The sequence below is a fragment of the Rattus norvegicus genome, chromosome 16 (genome assembly GCF_021556685.1).
Source record: "Rattus norvegicus strain SHRSP/BbbUtx chromosome 16, alternate assembly SHRSP_T2T, whole genome shotgun sequence".
Lineage (NCBI taxonomy): Eukaryota > Metazoa > Chordata > Mammalia > Rodentia > Muridae > Rattus > Rattus norvegicus.
In genome coordinates, this window is record NC_141549.1 from 66,272,315 (window position 1) to 66,299,993 (window position 27,679).

At 45.5% G+C, this 27,679-nt stretch overlaps 1 protein-coding gene, 1 non-coding gene and 1 pseudogene across 2 annotated transcripts; 2 read left to right on the forward strand and 1 right to left on the reverse strand.

The window, feature by feature from the left end:
- Erich1 (glutamate-rich 1) overlaps positions 1-27,679 on the forward strand; it is a gene marked incomplete at its 5' end in the record, with an annotated part of 52,793,804 nt that overhangs the window by 35,401,755 nt on the left and 17,364,370 nt on the right.
- LOC120097492 (uncharacterized) lies at positions 3,555-4,674 on the reverse strand (annotated as a pseudogene). The gene has a single exon (XR_015639979.1). The product of XR_015639979.1 is annotated as an uncharacterized LOC120097492 (transcript).
- LOC120097647 (U6 spliceosomal RNA) lies at positions 20,897-21,003 on the forward strand. Its single transcript, XR_015640543.1, has one exon. It is a non-coding gene; the product is annotated as a U6 spliceosomal RNA (small nuclear RNA).

Below are 27,679 nucleotides of genomic sequence, written 5' to 3' on the forward strand. Positions count from 1 at the left end.
GGAGAAACTGTCTCAGACATCCCATAGGGTAAGTACTTCAGGATGTGTCCTGGAGGCTCAAGGGTTTGAAAAGCAAACCACTTGGTTAATCCTTTAAAGAACGTGGTAAGAGTATTGGACCCAAGAGAAGCATTTTTTCCCTACGTTGGCTCATCTTGCATGTTATGTGGAGTGTCTGAAACCTGACACACGCAACGTGAAGTTTCCTAGCGTGTGGCACAACAGGTACCATTGGTTAAAAAGAAAGCACCTTGTGTGCACATGAGAGGTTTTCCTCTGGACCACCTTCCACTCCTCTCTCACACCAACTCTCTGGTTTCATGGGATCAAGGTTATTATTTACTAAACCACTTAGCACAGTGAATTGCCTCTGACCGGCCATTAATAAGAGGCTGGGTTGAGCGCAGAGATTAAGTTCTAGACCTCAACTATAGCAGATGTAGGGTTTTTATCTCCAGCCAGCATCTTCCACCTTTCTCTCAATAGCAGCACCCAGTTTCCATCCTGCATCCCTTCCTCTCACATGTAGTCCAGATATGCTGGGGAAGCCGGACCCACTCCATCCCAGGGGTTCCACAGCCTCCTGTCATCTTCCTACCCACAGTGACTTGGCAAAAGATGTTTTCTAGATCAGTAAAATGCAAGATAAGGTGATATTGCTGGAGATTGCAAAGACACCTTCTCTGTAGGAGCTACCTAGAGGAAAACTCTTTTTCACCTGTGCATGAATGAAAAAGACTAAGTCTGTAAAAGAATTGGGCAGTGGTCTTGTGACCACAGTAAAGGTAGCCTTACAATACAGTGGGTAGTACAGAAGACAAAGAAAAGGTTTTAGTTAGGGTTTCTGTTGCTCCAAGAGACACCATGAGCACAGCAACTCTGATAAAGGAAAACATTTGATCGGTACTGGCTTACAGGTTCAGAGGTTTAGTCCACTATCATTGTGAGAAACAGGCAGACATAGCATTGGAGAAGTGACTAAACTTCTACTTCTGGAACTTCAGGCAACAGGTAGAGAGACACTGTACTTTCAAATAAATTGATTTATTGATTCAACAATTATTTAATAGCTACTGTATCCCAGTTATTAAACAAGGTACACAAAGTAATGCCACTGTTGAGTGTTTTGCCTGCGTGTATGTCTGTGTACTACGTGCATGCCTAGTGTCTGCAGAAGCCAGGAGAGCGCATTGAATCCCCTAGGACTGAGATACGGACAGTTGTAAACCACCATGTGGGTGCTGGGAGCCACACTCAGCTCCTCCAGAAGAGCAGCCAGTGCTTTTAACGCTGAGCCATCTCTCCAGATCCTATCTTTTTTTTTTTTTTTAACTCCCCATTCTTCTGCGTCTACCTCCCAAGTGCTGAAATTGCAGACACAGCTCACTACACCTAGTTTTACATGGTGCTGGGGACTGAACTCAGTACTTTATGCATGCTAGCAGACACAAAGAAGTGAAGCTAATGCAGAACACTATAGGGATACAAAGTACCGAGCGTTAATGCTCACATGACAACACGTGCCTCTCCTTTGTAGCATGTGTCACAATGCAATTGTGATTTTATACTTGTGTGGTTCTTGTTGCTGGGAGTTGAACTCAGGGCTTCATGCATGCTAAGTTTGTATCGACCTACCTACCCTTGGCTCCTTTAAATCTATTTTGTTTGTTTTCCTCACTGGCCTATAAATTCTATGGGTCCATTTTTGTTTAACATGTAGAACTCAGAATGTAGCAGAGTGTCCAGCACACAGCGGCCATTTGACACACATATGTGAAATAATTGGATTTTAAATTGGATCTACATACACCCAATGTATGTAACTCCAATGCCATCAAACAGGCTGCATTGCAAACTAGCCCTACAACTTCCTGGTGGTTGTTGTCAGGTAAGATCTTTAAAGACTCTGAGTTTTCGTTTTCTCCTTTTAAAAGTCACTTTTATTTCCTGTGATGAGGAATGAGATGGAGATGAGAGTCAGAAGCTAAGCCGTTCGAATACACAGCTCAGGCTGAGCTCAGAGCATTTCTCTCTCTGTTCTAACTACACCTGGGCCTAGGCCTGGGAGCTTCTAGCCTCTGTACAATCTACTCCTTCAAGCTGACTGATTCAATCTGGCTTCTCTCAGCTTCTCACTGAATTGCTCTGCTTGGCCTCAAACTAACTTTGGCAATCTGTTCTGATCTTCTGGCTGCTTCTCATTCTCTGGCTTGTTCTGTCTTCACCTGTGTCTAGCTTCTCTCTGAACTTGTCTCTGTAAAATTGTAAAACACACACACACACACACACACACACATACATTTTAAGGAAGGAAAGAAAGAATATGTGAGCCAGGCATGATGAGGTATTTCTTTAATCCCAGCACTCAGAGGCAGAAGCAGGTGGATCTGTGAGTCCAAGGCCAGTCTTGTCTACAAAGAGAGTCTCAGAACAGACAAGGCTACAGAGAAAAGAAAAAAAAAACTGTCTTGAAAAACAAAATAAACAATAACAACAACCCAACGAATATGTGTATATCCTGTCCATAGCACCTTCCCCCACCCGCAGGCTCAACTGAAAGCCAGCTGGCCTACTACTGTCCCTCCAGTCCATATCAGTGAAAGAACTGCCACGCACCAAGCTCCCACACAGCAGAGGCAGCAGCTCACCCACACTGTGGAACCTGCCACCTTCCCCAGCTCTGCAGGAGCCATGGCAAATCTGCACAGCGATCTGGTCTAGGCTCTTTCCGTGAAGCAATGGAGGTTGCCCTTCCATCAGAAAGCTCTGATCAGTGGTTAGCATCAACGCCTCAACTTCTCACCTCACTGTGGCACATCATACTTCATGTTAAACAAACTTTTCTTCTTTGAGTTTATTTCTTTTTTTAAATAGGTAGCTGTCTTAGGTTTCTATTGTGTGACAGAACCACCAAGACCAAAGTGTTTTACTTGGCCTTACAGTTTTAAAGGGCTTTCATTTTTCAAATCCAAGATGGCGGAGTGAAGGCATGGTACAGGTTGTTGCTACAGCAGCTGAAAGATCATATCTCACAAACAGGAGGCAGAGAAGACACACTGGGAATAGCTTGAGTCTTTTGAAACCTGAAAGTCAGCCCCCGGTGACACACCTCCTCCAACAAGGCCGTGTCCTAATCCTTGGTCAACAGTCTCACCAGCTGAAGATGAAATATTCAAACATATAAGCACATGGGGCCATTTTATTCAAACCACCTCGGTAGTTGATAAAATGTACTGTACTTATAGTGTGCAACATAATACTTAGAAATACGTGTATATCAGAATGGCTAAGTTAAGCTAAGTAATGGGGACTTATAAAATCTACTGTCTTAGCAATTTCCAAGTATATACAACACCACAATTATTTACCGTTTTGCAGAAGAGATCTCTTACACTCAATGAAAATAAAATGAAGGAAAAATTAAATATGTGTTAGTCACTAAGAATCCAGTAAATTCTTAGCCTCATAAAATTCGTTAGTTTTGAACCTTCAGGTTTATAGTGTGTCTTAGTTAGGGTTTTACTGCTGTGAAGAGACAACATGACCAAGACAAGTCTTATAAAGGACAACATTTAATTGGGGCTCCCTTGCCGGTTCAGAGGTTCAGTCCATTATCATCAAAGCGGGAACATGGCAGCATCCAGGCAGGCATGGTGCAGGAGGAGCTGAGAGTTCTTCATCTTCATCTGAAGGCTGCTAGGAGAACATTGGCTTCCAGGCAGCTAGGAAGAGGTTCTTAAAGCCCACACCCATAATGACACACTTCCTCCAACAAGGCTGCACCTCCAAATAGTGCCAAGCATCTTCAAACCACCACAGAGTGGAAATACATAGTAAAACAGAACAGTATGCAGGGCGTTTGCCTCACGTTGGGTACTGTAAGCCTGTAGAAGGAACTGGGAAGATTATACCCAAATATAGGTAGTAGGTTATAGATAGGCTATGCACAAATACTACGCCATTTTATTTTATTTTTTTCAAGTATCAATTCTGTTTTATTTGTCAACGGGAAAACTAGACAATCCTCCAGTGCAACAAGGTATTAATTAATTAATTAATCCTCTTCCTCATCATCACCAGCTCCAGCACCACCCTGGCCTTTCTTGGCATTCTTCCTCTTCACTCTGCCTGGGCGGCCACCACCATAAGGAGAACGGAGGGAAAAGTCAATGTGCTTCTGAGAGTCCAGGCGAACAATGAAAGATGGGATGTTCACCACCTGCTTGAGAACCCTGATGTGACGTTGGCGGATGAGCACACGGGCATGGTGAATAGATTTGGCCAGGCCCAGCTTAAAGACCTGGGTCTGCAGCCTTCTCTCCAAGAAATCCTCAATCTTCAGGCCCAGAATGAAATCCAGCTTCATCTTGCCCTCATCCAGCACCCCAATCTGAACAAGTCGGTTCAGCAGAGCGTTGCCTTCAAACAGACACCTAGGATCCTTCTCGTCCAGTGTCAACAGCTTACGAATCTTCGCCAGGGTAAATTTGACCCTCCACACCTCACGTTTGTTCCGGAGTCCATACTCTCCAATCAACTTTAGCTCCTGGTCGAGACGCGATTTCTCGAAGGGTCTCCGTGGGGTCACATAGGTTTTGCGACAAACCCAGCTTCTGGCGACCGGCATGTTGACTAGGCTAGGCCCGCTGCGCCTACGAACTCAGGCCCATGACCACTACACCATTTTAAATGAAGTACTTGAACATCTTTTGATTTTGGTATCCTAACACCAATGCCCCTTGGATACTGAAGGGCAATTGCATTCTAGAAAAAAAAAAAAAAAAGAAGGGAAATCAAACGTACAATGTTGAATTATGTCAGTCAAAGAAGATATAGTTGATCTGTGGGCTGCTGTAAGAAAGTACCACAGAGTAGGTGGTTCAAATGATACTCATGTACGGTGTCACCGAAATCTAAACCAAGGTGGTGGTGGGGATGCTCCAATCAGAGCAAAGGAGAATGATGCCATGTCTCCTCTTATACTCAGGTAGCCTTGGGCTCTCCTTGGATTAGAGATGGCAGCCTTAGCTCCTATGTCTCACAGCCTCTTTCCCTCTGCCTCCATATTCACACTCCCTCCTTGCATTCGTAAGTAGCCCACTCATTGCAAATTACAGTCTCTCTATTGATTTCATTTTAACTTGGTGACATGCAAAGATCCGACTTCCAAACGGGGTCATAAGCACAGATACTAGAGGCCAAACTTAAAGTATCTTTGGAGGTCAGAAGGCTCCTAAGAGCCAGAGGACCAGGGTACATACAAGATAGTATCTTCTAGATTTGACAGAGACGCTGCACCCATAGTTGTCCAAAGAGAACCTACATAATAACAACACCAAGTGACATGTCACCATGGGCAGGACAAATTTCACAAGGTACCATCCTAAGATGAAGAGCTACAGGCAGTCAGTTGCTGCTGAGAGAGAACCTGTTTTTCCAGGGATGAGCTCCCATATAGGCTATCCAATCACAAGTGGTTATCCCTAAGCAAATAGATAGATGCTAGACAGTTACATAGATGGATAGAGATAGATATGCTAGACTGACAGACAGATACATGGATGGATGGATGGATGGATGGATGGATGGATGGATGGATGGAGGACAGATGGACAGATGATGGATGGTTGGGTGGAGGATGGATGAGAGAGAAATGGGTGGATGGATAGATAGATAGATGGATGGATGGATGGATAGGTGGGTAGATGGATAGATAGGTAGGAAGATAGATGATAGATAGATAGATAGAGATTTGAGCAACACTAAACTGACTCAGCTGTATGTGTGTCTGTATGTATAGTTTCATATATATATATATATATATATATACATATATATATATGATACAATAACTAAAGAAAAATGTTCTTAAATTTAAGATGTTGAGGGGGATTCAGGAGGAGTTAGACGGAAGGGGAAAGAAATAATGTAAATACAGTATTGATACATGAAATAGACCCAAAATAAAATTTTAAATGGAAAAAAAATCAGCTTTAATCTATAATAGTTAGTGTTATTATGAACATGGCATTTGAGCAAAAGCCTGAATGTGAAGATTGGCAAGAGCCTTCCAACCAATGAAAGTCTGCACCCCAAAATATGTTGACGAGTTAAAATGGCGTAGGTCGGAGGAGTAATTCGTAGCATCCTAAAGTATGGAAGTATAAGTGTGCAAGAAGCAAAGGAGAAAACGCAGGCGTGACCTGGAGCCTACCTGGCACACCTCTATGTTATTTTAAATTAATTTATTTATTATATATGAGTACACTGTCACTGTCTTCAGACACACCAGAAGAGGGCATCGGATCCCTTTACAGATGGTTGTGAGCCACCATGTGGTTGCTGGGATTTGAACTCAGAACCTCTGGAAGAGCAGTTGGTGCTCTAACCACTGAGCCGTCTCTCCAGCCCCCGGGCACACTTCTAAATGAGCAGCACGGCACACCATGCTTCTGAAGCCATAATGCTGGATTCTGAAGTAGTGTGAAGAGCGAGTAGCCGGCCTTTGGCCGAGCCTGCATTCTCCATGTTTCCTTCAATGTGCTTCCTCCCATTAGAGACCCTGGAGGTGTGAGTACTCCCTATTCAATCCAAGGTGGTGGGCTAACCGATCACAGTTGATAGGTTCCCACTATATAAGTGGCTTTTCACAAGCAATAAAACAGATGCTGTTCCCTGAAACTGTCTCAGGGATGGTTTATCTCCGCCCCCTTTGCTGACCCACGGCATTGCTGGCTTACCAGGGGATGCCCCAGTAGCAACAACACCATCCCATGTTTCAAAATAACTAAAGGAAGGAATGAGGATTTCGAAATGTCCCTAACACAAAGAAAGAATAGATATTTGATATAATAGATATGCCAATAACCATATATAATATGCTCTGATCGTTCTATAGTGTGTGCACGTATGTATTAAAATGTTTATCCCCTGGGCTGGAGAGATGGCTCAGTGGTTAAGAGCACTGACTGCTCTTCCAGAGGTCCTGAGTTCAAATCCCAGCAACCACATGGTGGCTCACAACCATCTGTAATGAGATCTGATGCCCTCTTCTGGTGTGTGTGTGTGTGTGTGTGTGTGTGTGTGTGAGTGATGACAACTATAATGTACTTATATATAATAAATAAATATTTAAAAAAATGTTTATCCCCTAAGTATGTGCAACTGCTACATGTCAGTTAAGGAAAGAAGAGAAGGAAGGGCAGGAGGGAATCTAAATAGGAGATCAAACCAGTCTGGTATGATGGTGCCTCATGTGACCCCACCACTTGGGAAGAGAAGGTGAGAGCATCATTAATGGAAGGCTAGCCTGGGCTACACAGTGTCATTATACAACAGGAAAGGAAAAAGGGAAAAGAGATAATAAGATTCTTCCTCAGAAGTTCAAGAAGACAGAAGGAAACAGAACGTCACGTGATCTTCAGAAATTAGCCCATGTCCCTCAGACATTTCGAGAGAGTTTTTGGGGTCTTCCATAACCTCCTAGTCTGTCCCTAAGACCCCCAAGAGCTTTCTGTTTCCTGAGAACACTGTATAAGGCCAAGCAGAGTCCCTGTCCACCCCAGCTGCCCCTCCCCCTCCCTTCCCCCATCACTCATTCCTCCCAGTGGCCAGGAACATTTATGGACGATGCAGAAGGCACATTTGCCAGCATCTTCTCCATTGCCAGAGAGGACTGGTGGGAAGGTTGTGTGACGTTTCAAACCTGGCACAAATGGCCACCAGGTTCTCCCAGCATCCCTCAGTTACAGGGCCCTCCTGGCTGACATACTCCACCCCCTCCCCTAAACCTCTCCAGGCCAGGGGTGGGCTGCCCTTCCCCAGCACCCCTTTCCTAAATAATCCAGCCATTTCGGTTTCTAGACCTTCTTGGGCCCCCTGGCTACTGCACCTGGTTTCCCCTCAGGACCATCTGTCCTCTGGGCTCTCCCACATGTGTCTGCGGCTGGCTGCGCACTCCCCCTTCATGTGCAATCATTTCTCTTGCACGGCGCTTGAACAGGTCATGATTCATTTCATTTCTTTTGTTGTTGTTGTTCTTTTTTCCTTCATTCAGTTTGCGCTGCAGACAGGTGAGGTGAAGTCATCAAAAGGAGTCAAGTTTATTCAGGGGACATTTATCACTGTTGACCATTTATTACTGTGCTGCTGTCAGGGCCGGCTCCCGAGGCTGTCAGCTAATGGAAGGAGATGGATGGTTTTAGTAAAACTCTTCAAACAGGTGCCAGTCTACCATCGAAGGAGAAGAGACTCCTGGGTGTTCAGCACGAAGAGTTTCAGAGCTTCGTATTACTGGATTTCACACACACACACACACACACACACACACACACACACACACACACACCCCAAAGCTGGAGCCTTTCAGAGGTTGTGACCAGCACCTTAAGCACATCAGTGTTTGGGAAGGGAGCGTGGCCAGCTTAATCTGGGGCTGGAAGCCTGTGTTCTTTTCTCACCAGAAACTCAAACATGAGTAAGGACACCAGTGCTACTGAGGAGGGGCCGCCGTGGAACGCATTCTATTCCCAGCCCCCAGCCTTAAAGAATCCAATTAAAGCTGATTTTTTTACTTAATGTATTCTCTCCTATATTACATTCCCTCCCTCTCCCCCGCCACCCCCCGCCACCAAAGCTGAATCTTTTTATATCCTGACTGAGAGTTGATGTTCAATAAAAGGTGACAATCATTTGATTTGTAATTTGTAAATTAATCAAACAAATTAAAAAAACAACCTACCTGTGTGCCACTGAAAATGAAGAAATGAAAAACTTACAAACTGGCTGTGGTGGCGCTCACCTTTGATTCCAGTTCTCCGGAAGCAGAGGCAGGTGGATCTCTGTGAGTTCAAAATTACATGTGGAGAAGCAGCAGGCTACCTAGGTTGACCTGTCCCAAAAATATTAAATAAATAACATTCATTTTTGTAATTTTAATTTTTGTGTTACGGGGAGCTGATGCACGAGAGCTCGTCTCACGAGGTGGGGGCAGCTACCCTTAGCAGAGAGCTGACAGCAAAGTGTCCCTGTGTGAAGGGGGAAATCAACATGTCATGCAACTTTCCCTAGGGAACGAGGCATGGTAGGTAGCACACACCTTTATTCCCACTCTTCAAGAGGCAGGAGGATCTCTGTGAGTTCAAGGACAGACTGGTCTACACACTGAGTTTCAGGACAGTGGCGGCTACATAGTGAGACCTTGTCTCAAAAAGCAAAAACAGACAAAACAATCCTTTACGTTGGTGGTACAAAGCTCACACGCACAAGGTCGAGAACAAAGGCTCCACCGGAGTACTACAAAAGGGAGATGGGGTCCTCTTTGCTTTAGTTTTACTGACATAGGAGTGAAATCACAGACTTCCTCTGAATGGTGCCTGGCCTTTCTCCTTCCACTTATCTGCAAGCTGGAATGTGCCATCAGCAGTCACCCACGCCCAACACCTCCCTCCCCCTCCGCACTCTACCCAGGCTGGCCTCAGATAACAATCCTTTCCACTCTGGCTTGGGTCCTGCCATGTTTGGACTGCTTCAGAGTAAACACTGAAGTCCCTTCATTACATTCCGTTCACCTTAACACATTCCACACCTTGCCCTTGGCTGCAGGGGAGGCCTGGCTGTTTGCACTCAGGACTCCCATCAATTGTGCCAGCTTTGTTCCGGGCTTGCGGTTGAGACCAGAGCCCTTGTGGCTATCCTTGTGGCTCTGGGTGTCCTTTCTTGCTATATATCCCAAGTCTGCAACAGTCCCTTCCTTGTCTGTGAAAAGCCTGAACCTTATCCAAATCCAGTGGCTCTGGGCTTACCCCCTCATCTTGGAGTGAGGCCCTAGGAGGTGGCCAGAGCCCTGATAGGCCGGCAGATAGGGAGAGACGCCGGAAATAGATAAGGAAGATGGTAAACTTCCTCCGTGTACTCCTGATCTAGGATGGAGACCTAAAGGACAGACTGACTCCCCCCCCCCCCCCCACGGTAGTGTCCCCTGACACACACTCTCCCTCTCCTCTCTCCCCCTCCCTTTCTCCTCCCTCTCCCTGTCCTCTTCCCCCTCTCTCTCTCTCTGTGTTTCCTCACCTTAAACAAAAGCTGATCCTTTGACAAGTTATCTCTGCCGAAATGAGTCAAGGCAGGTTTATGAGGAGGGGAGCTGGGGGCGAGGTGTTCTCGACCTCACAGAAGGGGGTCAGTGAAGTTACCCTGCAGACCGGAAGAAAGAAAAACAGGAGGCAGAGAGAGAAAACAGTGCATGCACGGAGAGAGAGAGAGGTGGGGAACCGAAATGTCTGGATTATATAGTGAAGAGCTAGTGAGAGAGAGGAAGCCCACCCCTGGGTTGGAAAATTCAGCATAGAGAGCAGGTCGTGCCAGTCACGCCCTGTAGGGACAGGTAGGGACTGAGAGATCCCTGGTGATCCCGGAGCGCAGTTCTCCTGCTGATTGATTTTGTCTGCTCCGGAAATATTTCCCCCGGCACCACCTGCAGCTGGAGATTTCCCCTGCCCTTCCAATGCTTTAAGCGGCAGAGAAAATAAACCTGACCAAGAGCCTAAAGTGTAAGAATTGCAGACACACAGAAAGGGGCTCAAGTTATGACGGGAGAGAAGAAAAAAATGGGGGAAGCTTCAGAGCTTTGCACTTCCGGAGGAGAGGTGCAGGCCAAGGCTTCCATAGACTCTATTTTCTCCTCCAAAATGGAGGCGCTTGGTGGTAGGCTGCCCTGGGCCTGGATGCTTCTCTTCACAGGATGAGAAAGGAAAAGGAAAGGAAGCCCTCCCTTGGATACCACCCCACCCTGGGGCATCGAGTCACAACAGGACTAAGTGTATCTTCTACTGAAGCCCAACTAGGCAGTCCAGGTAGGGGAAGGGTTAACTCACTGGCAGGGAGCAGAGTTAGAGGGGGGCGCCCCCCACCCAGCCCCTGCAACTGTTAGGGTTTTTGTTTTTCAGGCTTGGTTTTGTTTTTAATCTCTCCCTCTCCCTGCCCTCTCTTCCTCCCCCTCCCCTCTTTTGTTTTTGGGTTTTGTTTTTGTTTTTATTTTGTTTTTCCAAACAGGGTTTCACTGTGAGGGCCTAACTATCCTGGAATTCATTCTGTAGACCAGGCTGGCCCTAAATTCAAGGAGATCCACCTCCTATGCCTCCCCAGTGCTGGGACTAAGTTTTAGGCCACTAGCACAAGCATTTTTAATTTCTTTGAAATAAGATCTCACTATATAGGTTGGCCATGCCCTCGTCCTAATACCTCCACCTCCTCAACGCTATAACCATAGGCCTAGCAACTCACTTATTACTTATTGATTATTAATTACTTATTAATACCTCCACATGATTTCCCCCATTCACAACTTGTCAACTCGAAGGACCACGGGTGACTTCCAGGTTTTTTTGTTTTTTGTTTTTTTTAAGTTAGGAGCCAAGGCGTTATGAATTATCCACGTGCAATTTTCTGAATAAACAGAAGTTTGCCTCTCATTTGGGTGAATACCAGAGCGTTCTGTAATCGGTACCTCTCTGTTGCTGTGACTAACACCATGACCAAAAGCAAATTAAAAAAGAAAGAACTTCTATGGGGTTATGGATTCAGAGGCAAAGTCCTTAATGACAAGGAAGACAGGCAGCAGGCTTGGGGCAGGACTGAATCTTCGTTTGGTTGGTTTTTTTTTTTTCTTTTTTTTTCCAGAGCTGGGGACCGAACCCAGGGCCTTGAGCTTGCTAGGCAAGTGCTCTACCACTGAGCTAAATCCCCAACCCCAGGACTGAATCTTCAACCACAAACACTAAGCAGAGAGAGTGGGTTGAAGTTATAACTCTGCCCGGCCCCGCCCCCGGCCCCGCCCCCGGCCCCGCCCCCGGCCCCGCCCCCGGCCCCGGCCCCGCCCCCAGAGTTGTACTTCCTCCAGCAAGGCCACAGAACTTCTCCCCAGAACTTCTCTGAACAGTGCTAACTAGGGACCAAATGTTCAAATACGGGAGCCAATAGGGACATTCTCATCCAAACGACTACAGTTGTAATTGCTAGATCATAATACAATAAGGGTTCAGTTAATTGTTAAAGAGACTGATACTCCATCTTCTGAGGTACTTACGCCATTTTTCATTCCATCTAGCAATAAATGAGAATGTGTTACTCTGTATCGTAGCCAGCATTACTGTTGTCAGCTCTACCAAGCCTGTGGGAGTTCTGTAAAGTGCTTTCATTTGTCTTCTCCTGTCGACGGGATAACGAGATGGGACATCTTTCCACACACGTATTCCCCATTTGTTGTGACTTGGTGAGGCACTTGGATCTTCTCAATTGTCATCTTGATTGGATTAAGAAGGTGGGAGTAATCTGAAGAGATGACTCAGGAGTTAGGGGCATGAGCTGCTCTTCCAGAGGACCTGGGTTCAAGTCTCAGCCTCCACTTTTTTATTATAACCATCCAGTTCCAGGGGATCTGATGCCCCACCCCTGCCTCTGAGGCATGAACGCGGTATGTAGACAAAACACCTATACACACAAAGAAAATAATAGTAATAATAATAACAATTATTATTATTTTAATAAAAAACACCTGGGGCATTAATAAGTCTCAACTTTGGGGGAACATGAGAGGATATTTCGAGAGACATGTGACTAAACACGAATCCTCGCCTTACATGTAAGCGACACCACCCTGTGGGGTGGGGTTCAATCTGAATAAAAAGGGGAAGTGGAGAAAGCTAAAAGGCCACCACCATTCCCCTCAGCAAAAATATGATTTCTTCTTGTTTTTCTGGATGACAATGTGGTCCAGCTTGCATCATAAGTCTGGCAAGTTCGATTTTGGAAACCCTCTTAAAAGCAGAAGGAAGGGGCCGGAGAGAAGAGATGACTCAGTGGATGAGAACACTGACTGTCCTTCCAGAGGACCCAGGTTCAGTTTCCAGCATTCACATGGCAGCTCACAACTGTCTGTAACTCCAAGATCTGACGCCCTCACACACACATACATACAGGCAAAACACCAATGCACATAAAATAAGAGGAAATAATAATTTTTTTTTTAAGTGGAATGGAGAAGACTGACTCCACAAAGTTGTCTCTTGACCCCAAATGTGTGCTATGCCACACCCTCCCCCAAACACAAGGCACACACTTGCACATTAATAATAAATTAATAAAATATTAAAGGAATCTGTTCACACACACACACACACACACACACACACACACACACACCAGCTTTTTCGTAGGCACAAACTCTTTTTTTTTTTTTTTTTTTTTTTTTTCGGAGCTGGGGACCGAACCCAGGGCCTTGCGCTTCCTAGGTAAGCGCTCTACCACTGAGCTAAATCCCCAGCCCCGCACAAACTCTTTTTAATCCATGTGCTCAACTTGGTTCAGACCAATCTGTGCTGATTCGGACAGAGTATCACCGCTGGAAGACGGCATTAGTGTGTGCTGGGGTCCAGTCAAACTTTGTGCAGGACACAAGGAGGAAGACAGGTAGGGAGGGGGCTCTTGACAGCTATTGCCACTGAGGACGGAAGTGGAAGGTTTGGTAAGACTGGGTAAGAGACTGAGTCAGCAACAGCATGGAAGGTTAACAATACTCCCTGTGTCCTAACATATAGCCATCGGCCCTGTTAGGAGGAGAAACGCAAGAATGAAGGTCGTCTGAGTGCTTTGTGGGAGTGGAACCAAGAAAGGGAGAGAAGAGAGAGCCAAGGCTCAGCCAAGCTCACTCACACAGGCCAAGAGTCCAGCCAGCCTGTGCAGGCCAGGGCCCACAGTCACTCTCTGAGACTCACTGACTTACTTCTCCCTCCCTTTCCTCTCCTGCCTACTTTTCTCAAGTCGTACCTCACTTCTGGCTTGAGCTGCTGCCCCATCATTTGAAAGCGAGTCAAGGGGTTGGGGATTTAGCTCAGTGGTAGAGCGCTTGCCTAGCAAGCACAAGGCCCTGGGTTCGGTCCCCAGCTCGGGGGGGGGGGGGGGGGGGGCGGAAGCGAGTCAAGATGAAGGTCATGGACGCTCCTGAGCAAGCGCCTGAGAGTTGCTGAAATCACGGCCTTGGTGTGGGCCTGGTCGTAGGCCAAGAACTTCCCAGTCTTTTAATTAATGCTCAAACATCAAACCAATGCTTTCTGAATGAGGAAATGGAGCAGTGGGGAAAAAAATAGCTGGATAAAGATGGAGAATTAAATCTCTGTAGAAGGACTGACCTCCGCGTGGACGCCGGGAGAGATAAAGGTCAAGAAGAAGCTTTTAATCTGATAGTTGCACCATTGCGGATAAATTCACAGAAGTCAACGGATGTGGAAAATACCCCCCTTCACGATACACAGGCCAGAGACAGATGAAGAGCCGGAGTTAGCCAGCCCCGTTGTTTAAGGAGCGACATAGCCCCATTAGGCATGTTAAGCCAACTTGATTAATCCTCTTAATGATTAATTTCCTAGTTAATAATTGACACGTCATAGCAGACAACCTGAAAACTGAAATGTCAAGTGCTTCATTTTGGATTCTCAGGTAAAGCTAGGTCCTGGTCGTAGTCACCATGTTGAATAGAGAAACGCCATCCATGGACTATTTTTAGCTTTCCAAAATATTTAAATATTTTCCAAAATATGTAGATACATTCAAACAAGATGTTTTCAGATTAAAATGTTTTCGGTTACCTGCAGGAAAGTGAGGGGAGTTAAGCCCTGAATGCTCTGTCTGTCTGGGTAATTGAATTGGTTAGCGTTTCATTTCTGTGGCCATAATACCTGAGGGGATACTTTAACAACAGCGAGCTCTGTGTTGGCTCAGCAGTGGGCGGTTAGCTCCACACACTTGCGGAATGATGACTGTAGCGTATGGGGGGGGGGTGGCGGGGAGGTGGTAGCTCACTTCATAGGGAGAAGGAAGCAGGGACCAGGTACAACCTTCAAAGGTGTACTTCTACTGTCTTTGATCTACTTCCTCCAAGGAGGATCTCACCTCCCAGACTCTCCACAAACCCCTGATTCAGCATGGCCAGCTGGAGAATAAGCCTAGCTATATGCCACAAGTGAGTTTTGATTCAGGATTTAAGCCTCTCTTTTCTTAAAGATTTATTTATTATATATATGTACACTGTAGCTGTCTTCAGACACACCAGAAGAGGGCGTCAGATCTCATAACAGATGGTTGTGAGCCACCATGTGGTCATATGGTTGCTGGGATTTGAACTCAAGACCGCTGGAAGAGCAGTCAGTGCTCTTAACCACTGAGCCATCTGTCCAGCCCAGGATTTAAGCCTCTTGGGGAAGTTACCCCACAGATAACTGGGGAGCTTCCATTCCTAGCCAGAGCTTTGGGGATCTTTGCTTTGTTATTTCTGCATTAAGAGAAACCCAGTGAACCCGTACTCGAGGACGCTGGCAATTCTTCGTGTCCTGTGTGACCGCAAAATTAAACAAGGAACCATTAACAGGATAGTCCAGAAATATGTTTGAGGAACCCTGCCAAGGCAAACTGAGACCAATGACTTCCGCGTGGCCTCTGATATTCAGTTCAAACCCTAAGAAGGACCACACATCCCAGGGCTGGCTTTGCGAAATAGAACTAAGTGCTAGGGATAGGGACAGAGGACAACCTACCCAGCCTCAGGGTTCTGCTCTCTATCACTGCAGAAGATAACAGCAAGGGCTGGAGAGATGGCTCAGTGGTTAAGAACTCTGACTGCTCTTCCAGAGGTCCTGAGTTCAAATCCCAGCAACCACATCTTCCAGAGGTCCTGAGTTCAAATCCCAGCAACCAAATGGTGGCTCACAATCATCTGTAGTGGGATCTGATTCCCTATTCTGGTGTGTCTGAAGACAGCTACAGTGTACTGATATACATTAAACAATATATATATATATATATCAGCAAATGAAAGCAGCTCTCTCTTATTTTGCGGGCCAGGAATTTTTGAGAATTTCGGACGACTTTTCTGCTGTGTGGAACCCACCCACCCGAGTTGGACAATGCTGTCCTGCAGGCAGGTGGCCTGCTCTGGTGACTCTGACACTGGTGCTCACAGGCACACTCACGGGGCTCGAGATAGTCAGGCTTCTTACCTGCCGGCTTAGGGCTCTCAGAAAATGTACCCCCAAGAGACCAGTGTGGATGCAACAAGGTTTCTCTCCCCTCAGACTTTCCCAGTCACACCTGCACAGCATTGTTTTGGTCAAGCAGCTAACTGAAAGCAGGAAGAAGTAGCAGGAATCCGTGGCCATCTTTAACCCATAGGGATGGATAATGGAAGGAGTATACACCAAACAGAGGTGGAGCACCTCTTGCACACACACTCCTTCACCTCCCTAATTAGTCAGTGCCTTAAGGAAACTGCTGAGATCCAATCAAGTTTTGGACACATCCTCTCAAGCCCTCACAAACACTGAAAGATGCCCATGGCCTCCCGTGAACACCTTTCTCTTTGTCAATCACTCACTGTGAGTTTCTTTTTTTTTTTTTTTTTTTTTTTTTACTTTTTTTCTTTTTTAAACACTGTGAGTTTCTTAAATTTTTTTTCAAAATTTCCACCTATTTATTTATTATGTGCATGTCTGCATGGTGTGTGTGTGTGTGTGTGTGTGTGTGTGTGTGTGTGTGTGTGTGCACTCACATAGTGCCACAGAGCTTGTGTGGACTGAGAACAACTTTTATAGTCTCTCTCTCTCACCAGTAGGACCCAAGGATTGAACTCAGGTGGTCAGGCTTGGTGGCAAGCCCCTTAATGCACTAAGCCATATCTTAGCCCTTCTCCCTGAATTTCTAATCCATCTAGAAAAACTAAAGATGTTCTTCCTAATGTGACATCTTTGGCTTGGCAAGTAACCACAGCACATGCCTCAAGCCTAGCATAGCCTACAAATGCTAAAGTGTATGTGCCCCATAGTCTATGTGCTGTTGCTGTAGCAAAATCCCTGAGGCTGAGGACAGGAAATTTATAAAAAATAAAAATTGATGGGCTTTGGTGGTACACAACTTTAAGCTCAGCACTTGGGAGGCAGAGGCAGGTGGATCTCTATGACCCAAAGGCCACTTAGTCTACAAGTTCCAGCCTACCCAAGACAACATAGTGATAGCCTGTCTCAAAACACAAGAGCAACGACAAAGGAATGAAAACTGAGGACTTATATACATACCATTCCCCCAACATCACAAAATAAATTAAATGCAAAGAGAAGTTAAGAATGAAATTTAGTGGTGGTAGCACAAACTTTTATTCTTAGTCCTCAGGAGGCAGAGGCAGGAGGATCTCTGTGAGTTTGAGGCCAGTCTGTCTACAGAGTGAGTTCCAGGTCAGCCAGGGTTACACAGAGAAATCTTGTCTTGAAAAAACAAAAGAAAAAGAAGAGGAAGGGGCATGGGGGTGAAAATTAGCTGGATGTGGTGGGACTCATCTGTAACTCCAGCATTTGGAAGGCAGAAGCAGGAGAGTTGCCAAGAACAGTATGGTGGTTTGAATAACAATGGAAGACCAGTGTGGTGGTTTGAATAAGAATGGCCCCCATAGGCTCCCCCCCCCCCCCCCCCGGAGCTGGGGACCGAACCCAGGGCCTTGTGCTTGCTAGGCAAGCGCTCTACCACTGAGCTAAATCCCCAGCCCCCCCATAGGCTTATAAATGTGACTACATCATCATCAAGGAGGCGCACTACTCGGAAAAATTAGGAGATGTGGTCTTGTTGGAAAACATGATTAACATTGGGGTTTCAAGGGCCCAAGCCAGACTTTCTCTGCCTGAGGATCCTGAAATAGAACTCTTCAGGTCCCTCTCCAGCACCATGTCTGCCTGCACACTGCCCTGCTTCCCACCATGATGATAATGGACTAAACCTCTGACACTGTAAGCCAGCCCCAGTTAAATGTTTTCTTTTGTAAGAGTTGCCTTGGTCATGGCATCTCTTCACAGCAGTGAAACACTAAGGCAACCAGCTTGGGCTCTGGTCTGACCCTCTATCTCAACACACACACACACACACACACACACACACACACACACACACACACACACACACACACACTCGAGCAAAAATGCATTTTACTCAGAGTTCTGAATGCTGGGAAGTTCAAAGGACAATGCTTGCTTCTGGGACATCTTACGAAGGGTTCTTAAAAAGATGTCACATGGTAATACAGAGCAAGTATGCTTGCAGAGATTCAAAAAAGGGAAGGAAGGAAGGAAGGAAGGAAGGAAGGAAGGAAGGAAGGAAAGAAGAGAGAGAGAGAGAGAGAGAGAGAGAGAGAGAGAGAGAGAGAGAGAGGCAGGAAACCTCCTCCAAAAGACTGAAGTTGAACTTTGAGATCTTTCCAGAGGCGGTGGTTTTCCTGACATTCCTCCCCCACAGTTAGATGGCTGCAGTGAGTAGAAGCCTGGGAAGGGGACCTTTGGATGGGATCCCAAACAAAGTGAGGGGCCTAGCCTTTCCAGTTCAACTCCAGTGCCTCGGGGCCCTGTATCCAATTTGGCACGTTTGAAAAGTCTCCATCCCCCTAGAGTCAGTGTGGTCACTTATGAGAAGAGCTACACAATGACTCAGATCCTCAGACCCAACGTCCCGCTTCTGAAATATACCCTCAAGGAAATATGCAAAAGAGAGATGAGAACAACTAAAACAATAATCTTTACAGTGACACCATTCATAACAGTGGAAAAATGGGATGGAAATCAATGCCCAAAATTGGGAATAGGTTGTCCACACTCTGGCTGTTTGAGACAATGGAATGTCGTGTTGCTATTAACAGAAATTTTGTTTCTAGATTGCGCCGATACACTGGAGTGCAGGCATAAGATAATGCTGAAGGAAAGAGAAACATAAGGCAGGAAAACACAAGCCTGCTTCAGATGTAAATCACTGGCTTGCTCACTGATAAGAATCAGAAGTAAGACGGAGTGCTGTAAAGCACTGGGGTTCTAAATTTATAGCTTTATTTTTTTTGCCTTTTAAAGCTCACGTTATCATCAAAACACTACATTTTGGTTTAAGCTAGATTTTTTTTTTTTTTAAGAGCCATCATCCCCCTTACTCCTGATGAGGAGAGAGGATTTCTCAGTCTATAAACTCAATGGACATTTTGCAATGCAATTTATCTGTAGCAGTGGTTCTCAACCTTCCAAATGCTGCAACCCTTTAATACATCTTCTCCTGTTGTGGTGACCCCCCCCCCACCATAAAGTTATTATGTTGCTACTTCAGAAGTGGATAAAGGGGGCTGGAGAGATGGCTCAGCGGTTAAGAGCACCCGACTGCTCTTCCAGAGGTCATGAGTTCAATTCCCAGAAGTGGATAAAGGGAATCTGATACCTGGTATACGGCCCCACCCCACAAAGGAGTCCCAAGCCACAGGTTGAGAAACATTGGTCTATTAGAGCAGCCAATGGGAGAGATGGTTCAGCAGATACCAGAGGACCCAGGTTTAGTTACCAGCACCCATTTGGGGCAGTTCAGCTTGTGTGTGTGTGTGTGTGTGTGTGTGTGTGTGTGTGTGTCCTCTTCTGCCCTCTCTAGATACTGCACAAACACTAATTCCATGCTCGGTGTCCTTTAATAAATCACACAGAGTAGAAGAGAGACGCCTAGCCCCACTTACTAGGCTGTGCCTCAAAAATTACATCTAGGCTACAGAGGGAGACCTTGACTCAAAACAAACAAACAAACAAGCAGCAGCAGCATCATAATAGTAGTAGTAATAATAATAGTAATACCCAGATGTGTAATAATTTGTTATTGTTGTTATATTATTACACACATCTGGATAATAAAGACTATGGGAATAGTCCTAAGTAGCCTAAGGTGTCTTTCCTGCGGGGTCAGGGGAGGCAACAAAACAATATCAAAAACAACAGCAAAAACTTGCCAGGGACCCTAGAAGCCCTGTTCCTACCGCTGAAACACGCACGTGAAGGAAGATTTAGTCTGACCCAAGTGTGTTGAGTCAGTATGAGGATCTAATCGAAAGCAGTAGAGTGTCCCACACTGCTAGAAGGGCATAAGCAAAACATGGCAGGTCCCATGGCTTCGGAACAGCCGGATCTATGACCCCCCAGGTTCAAGGCAATGATGTTCAGCAGGTTAAAACCAAGCAGGTGTCACTGATTCATGACGTCCTGAGGAGGTCGTATGTGACAGTAACTGAATGATCTGCCCCCGCATACACAAAGGTTGGTGAGAGCTGTGTGAAGTTGCTTTCCCACAACACTTATCAGTGTTTGCTAGAAGATGCTACCTTGACCAACGTAAGACTGAAGGTGCTGGGTGGTGGTGGCACGCACCCTTAATCCCACCACTGGAGAGGCAGGCAAATCCCTGAGTTCAAGACCAGCCTGGTCTACAGAGCTAGTTCGAGGACAGCCAGGGCTACGCTGAGAAACCACTAAGGGGAGGAAGGCGGAGGGACTGAAGATACAGACTTGATTTCTTTCCTTTTTTTTTCTATCAAAATTTTGATTGTCTGGAACTAAATGTCGCCTGCAAAGTTTGACCTTGTTAGTAAAGCATCTGGAAGTCATCAGTTTGTATGTTCTAACCATTAGGCTAGGCCATCATGAGGATGCAAAAAAGTGATTCAGCAATTCCTACCTTAAAAACCTCATATAAACCAGGGGTGGTAGTGGCACAGACCTTTAATCCCAACTTTCAGCACTGGCAGTAGGCAAATCTCTGGGAGTGTGAGGCCAGTTTGGTCCACAGAGCAAGTTCTAGACTTGAGAGACCCAGTCTCAAAAAATAAAATAAAGCTGGAGGGGTGGCTCAGCGGTTAAGAGCACTGACTGCTCTTCCAGAGGTCCTGAGTTCAATTCCCAGCAGCCACATGGTGGCTCACAACCACATGTAATGGGATCTGATGCCCTCTTCTGGTGTGTCTGAAGACAGCAACACTGTACTCATTAATATAATAATAATAAATAAAAAAAATGTTGTGCTCGCTTCAGCGGCACATATACTAAAATTGGAACGATATAGAGAAGATTAGCATGGCCCCTGCGTAAGGATGACACGCAAATTCGTGAAGCGTTCCATATTATAAATTAATAAATTAATTAGTTAATTAAAACCAAATTTAAATTTTTAAAAGGAACTTACCTGAAATGATTTTATATATTTTTCTTTATGTGCATGCATACGTGGCCTGCACAAATATCTGTGCAGCCTGCGAGTGCCTATTAGAGCTCCTAGAACTGACGTTTCAGGTGGTTACGAGCCACCCTTCGGTGTTGGGTTCTGGGAACTGAACTCGGTCCTCTGCAAGGTCAGCAACTGCTCGGGACAGCTGAGCCACCTCTCCAGCTGTGCGGATGGCTTTCTAGTTTAAACCTTTTAAACTGAGAACCCCTACTCACATGTGAGCGGTTCTCCCCCAACATGTGCATGTTAATGTCTAATTATTCACGAACCGTTTCAAGACACTCGATACCCATCTGTAAAGAGCTGTCAAACGCATTACTTATGACTCGGACTTACTCTTACTTCTTATCAGAAGATCAAAGAAGATGGGCAAATGTTTCTAATATTTTCCTTCTGAACTTGAAGTATTTCTGCTTGTGAGCCTTCAGTCTAGATATTCTGCCTGGTGTCTGCCAAGAGGATGGTTAGGTCAATGACTCTGGCCCCATTACAGTGGGAGCAAACACATCAGGACTTACGGCCCTGAGATATATAATAAATACCACCATCTCTGAAAAACTGTATGTCTATTGGTAGATATAAAAATGTAGATGTGTGCTTCCGGGGACTAAGCCACTACCCAAAGACTATACATGGACTGACCCTGGGCTCCAACCTCATACGTAGCAATGAATAGCCTAGTAAGAGCACCAGTGGAAGGGGAAGCCCTTGGTCCTGCCAAGACTGAACCCCCAGTGACCGCGATTGTTGGGGGGAGGGCAAATGGGGGGAGGATGGGGAGGGGAACACCCATAGAGAGGGGGAGGGGGGGTTAGGTCGATGTTGGCCCGGAAACCAGGAAGGGGAATAACAATCGAAATGTAAATAAGAGGGGTTGGGGATTTAGCTCAGCGGTAGAGCGGTAGAGCGCTTGCCTAGCGATCGCAAGGCCCCGGGTTTCGTCCCCAGCTCCGGAAAAAAAAAAAAAAAAGAAATGTAAATAAGAAATACCCAAGTTAATAAAGATGAAAAAAAATGTAGATGTGTGCTTTTCTCAACCGAGGTTAAAAGTATCATCAATAAAATTCTAGGGGTTGGGGATTTAGCTCAGTGGTAGAGTGCTTGCCTAGCAAGCGCAAGGCCCTGGGTTCGGTCCCCAGCTCCGAAAAAAAGAAAAGGGAAAAAAAAATAAATAAAATTCTAAAATTGTGCAACCCATAATGAAGAAGAGGGAGGGGAGGGGGCATAAAAAAATTCTCGTTGTTGAATTTCAGGGCTAGAGTGTACTGAATAACTCATTTGTTAATGGAATTTGATGAACACTTACTGTGAACCAGTTAAACACTGTGGGCTAGGCGCTGAGGCTGTAGTAAGAAGAAGGCAGGTGAAGAGGAAGAGGAGAGAAACCAACCGAAGGTTGTGGGATTGACGGAAGTGTGGCTCACAGAACTCACCAGAAGAAAAGTATCAGATTACAGATCCAGACCTAGAGAAGGGGCTGTACAGCACAGGGGAGGAAGATAAGAGGTGGCTGCCACAGATAAGTTCCTTGGCCAGACCCCTCAGAGATGCTATCTTGCCCAAGAGCTGAGGTCAGAGGAGAGATTGCCATCCCCGAGAGACAAATGGCACGTTGCCAGACACAAAGCAGAACACCCCAAGTCTCCTAAATCAGAGGGCAAACGCAACCTTTTAGTTGTCCTTGAAGCCGGTCATGTCTGTCAGTGATGCCCTCATCAGAGCCTCGGGAGTTGTTTCAGATACATGACACAGACACCAGACTCCAGGAAGAGCGATCAAGGCTTCCTTCAGTGTAGCATCCTCAGCCCAGGCTTCTTGGCAAGTGGGACAGATGATGTTACTCCTAGAGACAGGCTGTCCACTGCTCCTGCTCCCCCTATGTGAGCAGTCACCGCTGCCCACTCCCGAAATAGCAGAACCGGCTGGATCTGCTCTAAAGTTACTCAAATTCCCAGCGAGCACCTGTCTAATCTCAAAGGAAGCCCGCGCAATGAGTCCCGTGGAGGTCCTATTTCCACCGAAAACACAGAGGCAAGGCAGGGCGGGCGGATTGATGCACTATCATCTGGGGATCACGTTCTACACATTAGGTCTGGCTAAGTGCTGTCAGGAATCCTGTGAAGAGCTTTGCTGGAGAAGGAGGCAGAAAAGTGGCGTTGGCCTCTAAGTGAATCCAGATGGTGTGGCAGGTAACAGGGTCTGCAAACTCCCTTAACCCTCAGACGCCTGCGATTAAACTTGTTACCCCTTTGCTGTTTAGTTGTGCTTGCTGATTATACGCACTTAGAAAGCTAGAGGAGAAATCTCCCAGGATGCACCTCAGATAGGAGATAGGAACTTTATTCACCTTTGAAGCCCAATGTGCCCCGCGTTCTGGGGTCTTAGGGAAGACCAAGGGTCCTTGCAACTCTGAAAGGGTAGTGAACATTCCTCTCAGTTCTGAAAATTCTGTGAAAACCGGCAGGAAGGAAAGTCCCTCGGGTTTGTTTACAGAGAGATAAGCCTGAAGCCAATTTAAAAAAAAAATCATTAAGACAATAAACCGTAAAAATAGAGAAAAGTGTATTTCTCTTGGGAAAAGAACTACAAGAGATATTTTTAACAGAAAAGCTGTCAGTTTATTTTTTTTTTTAAGTTTTAGATTTATTTTATTTCATGAGTGTGGGTGTTTTGCCTGTATGTATGTATATATGTATGTGAACTCCATGAATGCTTGGTGTCCAGAGAGGCCACAAGACAGCATTGGAACCCCTGCAACTGGAGTTACAGGTTTGAGCTACCGTGTGGGTGTTGGGAATTGAACCCATGTCCTCTGCAAGAGCAGCCAGTGCTCTTAACCATTAAGCCCTCTCCAGCCCCTGGAACTTTAAATAACTTCAAGTCAACATGGAGTACAGCATATTCGGCTGTATACACGTAATTCGAGTCGTCGTCAATAAGCGGTTGCAAATTTAAAACAGATACCAACCGAGTGTGGCAAAGTCCAACGGGGAACGAAGGGGGTGATCCGGAGATACGAGTTTGATTTTAATCATCCAAGATGGATGGGTAGCGGATCATAGTTAAATAGAAAGAAGGCAGGGATATAACCAAACCAACCAGTTATTTATTAAACGTTTGGGTCTTTTTTTTTTTTGTTCTGTCTGGGGGGAAGTTTTGTTTTGTTTTGTTTTGGGGACAGGGTTTCTCTGTGCAACTCTGGCTGTCCTGGAACTTATTCTGTAGACCAGGCTGTTCTGGAACTTAGAGATCCATCTACCTCTGCCTCTCAAGTGCTAAGATTAAAGGTATACACCACCATCGCTCAGCTTATTTTTTTTTTTTTTTCGGAGCTGGGGACCGAACCCAGGACCTTGTGCTTGCTAGGCAAACGCTCTATCACTGAGCTAAATCCCCAACCCCCGCTCAGCTTATTAGAAGAGTTTTCAAACGATTGATTAAAGAAAGTAAAAACAGAGGAGGCCCGTGGGCCATGATTTGTGACATCATTAAAGATCTCTCGTAGCCTCTAACCCCTGGGAGGAGCCCAGCTGGTGTAGGCGGTTGGCCCATTATGAGCCCACAGGGTGAGTGTCCACCCTGAGTCCTAGCCATTATAATAGCTTTGTCAGTTTCCCAGACGGAAACAAAGGAAAGTGGTTGTAGAGTGTGTAACTGGCCCTATGACCTGAGGGACCACTGATGGTTGGGAAAAGCCACACACACACATCCACTCGCCTCTCTGCCTGCTGTAGGATAGGCTCTGAGGTTCGGTCTCCTTCCCGGGGTCTTAGAAAAGAAGCCTTTGTGATCATTTAGCAGTGCAACAGAAATGGAATCACCCCAGAAATATGGTCAGTGATTTCTTCTGGTTCCAGAAAGTGCATGCATTCATAGAAAAGAAAGAAAGGAAGAAAGGAAGAAAAGAAAGAAAGAAAGAAAGAAAGAAAGAAAGAAAGAAAGGAAGGAAGAAAGAAAGAAAGAAAATGAAAGAAAAACCAGTATTCAGGGGCTGAAACAAAGGCTGGGCGGTGAAGAGCACTGGCTACTCTTGCAAAGGACCTATGTTTGGTTCCCAGCACCCACATGGCAACTAACAATATTCCTAACTTCAATTCCAACATTCTCTTCTGACCTCCTCTGATACCGGGCACAGACACACAGACACACACAGACACACACAGACACACAGACACACACACACACACACACACACACACACACACACACACAGTACAATCACAGAATAAGTGCTAATAGAATATAAATGGTTAGATGTCACAGCCAGGAATAATTAACAAAACGATATATTACCAAAAGCCTGGAGTGGCTGTGTACACTTTTAATCCCATGGCTTACATAGTAAATCCAGACCAGCCAGAGCTCCAGAGTGAGACCCCGTTTCAAAAACAAGGGATTGTGATGGTGATAGAATGAATACTTTATCAAAAGAAAGGTAGTAGGCCCTGCATGTTGGCACATACCAGGGTTACATAGGAACACAGTAACATCCTGCACCCTGTCTCAAAACAATGCACACACACACACACACACACACACACACACACACACACACACACACACACACACCAGAAACAAAACCAAAACCATGTGAATGAAACTGATTTCCTTGTGCATATTGATCAGGTCCTCTTATGAGCACTATTTCTTTTCTATCTGGGCCCTCACTCCCTGGCTGTCTAAGGGCTCAAGAAAAAAAAGCGTTGCCTAGGCGGTACCTGGGTGATGCCTAACAGACAAGGCTTGCCAAGGAAGTCCCTCCCACACATGGAAGCTAATCTGAAATCGTTTGCCTATGATCCTGTTTCCCACCAACACCAGGAGTCAAAATTTAAATAGATTCAAAGAGCAAGTCTCAGTTCTGGTCTCTACGCCTCAGATTCCACACTTTAAGCCAGGCTGGGAAGACAGCAAGTGCACAATTAGTGCGCCATGCATTTGAGTCCTGTATTACACGACTGTTATCTTTGATTCAAGATGCTGTGTAATACAAAAAAAAGTAAAAACCAAAAATCTCTTCATGACGACATACTCTGACTTGTTTTATAATTTGTCTTTGATTACCTCTCTACTAATCAAAGTTCAGTAAAGTGTGTGTGGTAAGGTAGGATTACAATTAGGAGGCTAAAGCAGGAGGAATGCCACAAGTTCAAGGCCAGCTTGGGCTATATAGTGAGTATCAAACTAGCTAGTTCATAGTAGTTAATAGTTAGACCTACTTATAAACCAAAGAGTAAGACCTTGTCTCAAAATATGTGTGTGTGTGTACATGCACAAGTTTGTATCAAAAAATTACATACTTATATATCACCAAGCCTATGAAGAAAGATGCTTCAAAAATACCCACAAAATTAGGAGGTGGTGCACACCTTTAATGTCAGCACTCAGGAGGCAGAGGTAGGTGGATCTCTGAGTCTGAGGCCAGACTGGTCTACAGAGCAAGTTCCAGGACAGACAGGGCTATACAGACAAACCCTGTCTTGAAAAGACAAAACTTCATGATCTTGCCTTTCTTTAAACAAAGCCTAATTTCTCATCTGGGATCACAGACGGCACAGGGCAAAGCTACTAAAGCAAACCATCTCCCTTAAGTGTGGAGCGCACCTACTCACTCCAGCCAAGAAAAGGAATCGTTTTCACGTCTCTAAAACAATCATAAAGAGACAAATGGACTTTTAGGGGCTTTTCCAAAAGCAGAATAAAAAGAGAAATGAGACGATGTTAAGTCTGGGGAAATCTGGCTACCTGAACTCATTTTATCCAAAAAATATAAAACATAAGTTTAACAAAAACTTAAAATGTAGGCAGAGGTAGGTTAGTACGAGACTAGCCTGGTCTACCTAGACTAGCCTGGTCTACCTAGAGAGTTCCAAGTAGCCAGAACTATATAGTAAGACTGTGTCAAAAACAATAACATCAAAAATAAAAATACAGTAAGTTTTATGGGTTCAGAAGAGCTATTGGAACAGGTGAGTGGTGTATTTATATCCCCGTGCTGACATGAATACTCAGAAGAGGCCAGCTAGCGTTGGGGACTAAGAACGAAGCCTTGAGGTCCTGTGGGTTTCCTTAGTTGGAAGCCATCATCCTCAGCTTCGGTGTCTTGGGGTTTCTTCTGTTAGCTTTACACTCGCAGAGTTGCCCAGTTAAGGGAATATTTAAAATGCTTACTTTGTTTCCTTTGAATGTGAGACACTTTGAATGAATTGTTGACAATGTTTCCAGAGGCTGACAGGGTGCTGGGGCTGCAGGACTGTGGGACTGCGGAACTGCCGGACTGTGGAGGCTGGCCTGGTTGGAGGGGCTGACAGTGAGGTTCAAGAAGGTAGGAACACCTAGCACTCCCTAATAATAATGTGTTTTCAGAGGTGGCTCCTGAGTTTCCCACGCTACTCCATGCTGGCTCCCTCCCATTTTCCTACTGTAGAATTTCCATTGTTGTTGAGTTTAGAGGTTTGATTTTGAAATCCGGTCTCACTGTACAGCCCAGGCTGCATTCGACCCTCTACAAAGACCAGGCGAGCCTCAAACTCACCTGCCTCTGCCTATATTTTGATTTTTGCTAAATTAATGTCTA